Source organism: Arachis stenosperma, chromosome 4, assembly GCF_014773155.1.
Source record: "Arachis stenosperma cultivar V10309 chromosome 4, arast.V10309.gnm1.PFL2, whole genome shotgun sequence".
Lineage (NCBI taxonomy): Eukaryota > Viridiplantae > Streptophyta > Magnoliopsida > Fabales > Fabaceae > Arachis > Arachis stenosperma.
Window position 1 is genome coordinate 110,580,213 of NC_080380.1, and position 4,647 is coordinate 110,584,859.

General features: G+C 41.0%; 1 non-coding gene across 1 annotated transcript; it reads left to right on the top strand.

Moving 5' to 3' along the window:
* Window positions 1-4,263: 4,263 nt before the first annotated feature.
* On the top strand, window positions 4,264-4,367 carry LOC130978696 (small nucleolar RNA R71). Its single transcript, XR_009086314.1, has one exon. It is a non-coding gene; the product is annotated as a small nucleolar RNA R71 (small nucleolar RNA).
* Window positions 4,368-4,647: the final 280 nt, after the last annotated feature.

Genomic DNA, 4,647 nt, shown 5'->3' on the forward strand with positions numbered 1-4,647 from the left:
GCCACAGACACATAACTGGGTGAACCTTTCCAGATTGTGACTCAGCTTTGCTAGAGTCCCCAGTTAGAGGTGCCCAGAGTTCTTAAGCACACTCTTTTGCTTTGGATCACGACTTTAACCACTCAGTCTCAAGCTTTTTACTTGGACCTTCATGACCCAAGCACATGGTTAGGGACAGCTTGATTTAGCTGTTTAGGCCAGAATTTTATTCCTTTGGGCCCTCCTATCCATTAATGCTCAAAGTCTTGGATCCTTTTTACCCTTGCCTTTTAGTTTAAAGGGTTATTGGCTTTTTGCTCTTGCCTTTTGGTTTAAAGAGCTATTGGCTTTTTCTGCTTGCTTTTTCTTTTTCTTTTTTTTCTTTATTTTTTTGCCATTTTTTCTCTTTTTTTCGCAAGCTTTGTATTTTTCACTGCTTTTTCTTGGTTCAAGAATCAATTTTATAATTTTTCTAATTATCAATAACATTTCTCTTTTTTTATTAATCTTTCAAGAGCCAACAATTTTAACATTCATAAACTTTACTATAAAAAATATGCATTGTTCAAGCATTCATTCAGAAAACAAAAAGTGTTGCCACCACATCAAAATAATTAAACTAATTTCAATATAGAATTCAAAATTCATGTACTTCTTATTCTTTTGCAATTAGAAATATTTTTCATTTAAGAAAGGTGAAGGATTTATGGGACATTCATAGCTTCAAGGCATAGACACTAGACACTAATGATCATGTAATAAAGACACAAACATAGTCAAAACATAAAGCATAAAAATCGAAAAAACAAAAAGATAAGAGCAAGGAAATTAAAAAACGGGTCCACCTTAGTGATGGCGGCTAGTTCTTCCTCTTGAAGATCCTATGGAGTGCTTGAGCTCCTCAATGTCTCTTCCTTTCCTTTGTTGCTCTTCCCTCATGGCTCTTTGGTCCTCTCTAATTTCATGGAGGATGATGGAATGCTCTTGGTGTTCCATCCTTAGTTGCTCCATATTGGAACTCAAATCCCTAAAGAGGTTTTGAGTTGCTCCCAATAGTTGTGTGGAGGAAAATACATCCCTTGAGGTATCTCAGGGATTTCTTGATGAGGAACTTCCTCATACACTTGTTGAGGTCCATGAGTGGGCTCTCTTGTTTGCTCCATCCTCTTTTTAGTGATGGGCTTGTCCTCTTCAATGAGGAGGTCTTCCTCTATGACAATTCCGGCTAAATTGCATAGGTGACAGATGAGATAAGGGAAGGCTAACCTTGCCAAAGTGGAGGGCTTGTCAGCCACTTTGTACAGTTCTAGAGGTATGATCTCATGAACTTCCACTTCCTCTCCAATCATGATACTATGGATCATGATAGCCTGATCCACAGTTACTTCGGATCTGTTGCTAGTAGGAATGATAGAGCGTTGGATGAACTCTAACCATGAGGACTTGGTCCAACCTTTGATTAAAGTTGACCCTTCTTGTGAAAAGATGAAGATCTCCTTGCATCATTGGCAAGTTGAATGCCAGCCTCACATTTTCCGGACTGAAATCTAAGTATTTCTCCCGAACCATTATGAGCCAATTCTTTGGGTTCGGGTTCATACTTTGATCATGGTTCTTGGTGATCCATGCATTAGCATAGAATTCTTGAACTATTAAGATTCTGACTTGTTGGATGGGGTTGGTGAGAGCTTCCCAACCTCTTCTCCGAATCTCTTGTCGGATCTCCGGATATTCGCCCCTTTTTGAGCTTGAAGGGGACCTCAGGGATCACCTTCTTCTTGGCCACAACTTCATAGAAGTGGTCTTGATGGACCTTTGAGATGAACTTCTCCATCTCCCATGACTCAGAAGTGGAAGCAATTGTCTTCCCTTTTCTCTTTCTAGAGGTTTTTCCGGCCTTAGGTGCCATTAATGGTTATGAAAAAAACAAAAAGCAACGTTTTTTTCCACACCAAACTTAAAAGGTTTGCTCGTCCTCGAGCAAAAGAAGAAAGAAAGGAGTAGAGGAAGAAGAAATGGAGGAGATAGAGGTGGAGGAGTGGTTCGGCCAAGAGGGGTTTGGAGTGTTTGTGTTGTGTGAAAGTGAATGAGTAAGGAGGGGTATTTATAGGGTAAGAGGGAAAGGGAATCCGTGTGATAGGGGTTGCATTTGGGAGGGAAATTGTTTGAATTTGAGTGGGTGGGGTTAAGTGGGTTGTATGATAGGAAAGAGTGGATGGATGTGAGTGGTAAAGAGGTTATGGGGAAGAGGGTAGGATTTGATAGGTGAATAGTGTTTGGGGAAGGGTGTTATAGAAAGGTGTGAGGAGGAGTGAGAATGAGTTGGGGTAAGTAGAGATCCTGTGGGGTCCACAGATCCTGAGGTGTCAAGGATTTTTCATCCCTGCACCTTTCTGGCGTTCAAACACCTTCTGTGTGCCATTTTTGGCGTTAAACGCCCAGAATGGTGCCAGACTGGGCGTTAAACGCCTACTTTTCTAGCCTTACTGGTGTTTAAACGCCAGTAAGCTTGCCCTCCAGGGTGTGCTAATTTTTTTTGCTATTTTTTATTCTCGCTTTAATTCTGCAGCTGTTTTTGTGACTCAACATGATCATCAACCTAAAGAAGACATATAATAACAATGGAAAATAAAATGAAAGAGTAATTAATATAGATAAATAAAATTAGGTTGCCTCCCAATAAGTGATTCTTTAATGTCAATAGCTTGACAGGAAGCTCTTACAGAGCTTCACAGATGCTCAGAGCATGATTATGGCCTCCCAACACCAAACTTAGAGTTTAAATGTGGGGCTTTGCTTGACTCTGAATGGAGAGAATTGGATGAAGCTTTTCATGCTTCTTCTCCATGATTATAGAGGAAGATCCTTGAGCCTTAAACACAAGGTAGTCCTCATTCACTTGAAGGACTAACTCTCCTCTATGTACATCAATCACAGCCTTTACTGTGGCTAGGAAGGGTCTTCCAAGAATGATGGATGCATCCTCATCCTTTTCAGTGTCTAGGATTATGAAGTCAGCAGGGATGTAAAGGCCTTTAACCTTTACCAAGACATCCTCTACAAGTCCATAAGCCTGTTTTTTTTTATTTGTCTGCCATCTCTAGTGAAATTCTTGCAGCTTGTACCTCAAAGATCCCTAGTTTCTCTATTACAGAGAGTGGCATGAGGTTTACACCTGACCCCAGGTCACACAAAGCCTTCTCAAAGGTCATGGTGCCTATGGTGCAAGGTATTAAGAACCTTTTGGGATCCTCTTTCTTCTGAGGTAACTTCAGTTGAACCAATGCATTTAGTTCATTGATGAGCAATGGAGGTTTATCCTCCTAAGTCTCTTTACCATATAATTTGGCATGCAGCTTCATGATTGCTCCTAAATACTGAGCAAATTGCTCTTTAGCAATAACTTCATCTTCTTCAGAGGAAGAATACTCATCAGAGCTCATGAATGGTAATAGGAAGTTCAGTGGAATCTCTATGGTCTCTATATGAGCCTCAGACTCCTTTGGTTCCTCAATAGGGAACTTCTTGTTGGCCAGTGGACATCCCATGAGGTCTTCCTCACTGGGAATCACTGCCTTTTCCTCCTTTACAGGTTTGGCCATGTTGGTTATAGTAATGGCCTTGCACTCTCTTTTTGGATTCTCTTCTGTATTGCTTGGGAGAGTACTAGGAGGAGTTTCAGTAACTCTTTTACTCAGCTGACCCACTTGTACCTCCAAATTTTTGATGGAGGACCGTTCCTCAGTCATGAAACTAAGAGTGGTCTTAGATAGATCATAGACTGTGGTTGCTAAGCCAGAGAAGCTCTACTCAGAATTCTCTGTCTGTTACTGAGAAGATGATGGGAAAGGCTTGCTATTGCCAAACCTGTTTCTCCCACCATTATTGTTATTGAAGCCTTGTTGAAGCTTCTGTTGATCCTTCCATGAGAAATTTGGGTGAATTCTCCATGAAGGGTTATAGGTGTTTCCATAGGGTTCTCCCATATAATTCACCTCTTCCATTGCAGGATTCTCAGGGTCATAAGCTTCTCCTTCAGAGGAGGCTTCTTTAGTACTACCGTATGGCGTTCAGAGTATCAATCTCAAGAACTCCTTTCTTCTGAGTTGTCCCATTGTTTACAACCATCTCAAGAACTGGTTATTTGTAACCATCTCAATGAGTTCCTGGGCTTCTGCAGGCGTTTTCAGATGAAGAGATCCACCAACAGAGTGGTCCAATGACATCTTGGATAACTCAGACAGACCATCATAGAATATACATATGATGCTCCATTCCGGAAACATGTCAGAAGGACACCTTTTGGTTAATTGCTTGTACCTTTCCCAAGCTTCATAGAGGAATTCACCTTCCTTCTGTCTGAAGGTTTGGACGTCCACTCTGAGCTTACTCATCTTTTGAGGTGGAAAGAATTTGGCCAAGAAAGCATTGACCAGCTTGTCCCAAGAGTTCAGGCTTTTTTTAGGTTGTGAGTCCAACCATGTCCTAACTCTGTCTCTTACAGCAAAGGAGAAAAGCATAAGTCTGTAGACCTCGGGATCAACCCCATTGGTCTTAACAGTATCACAGATCTGCAAGAATTCAGATAAAAATTGATGAGGATCTTCTGATGGAAGTCCATGAAACTTGCAGTTCTGCTGCATTAGAGAAACTAATTGAGGCTTAAGC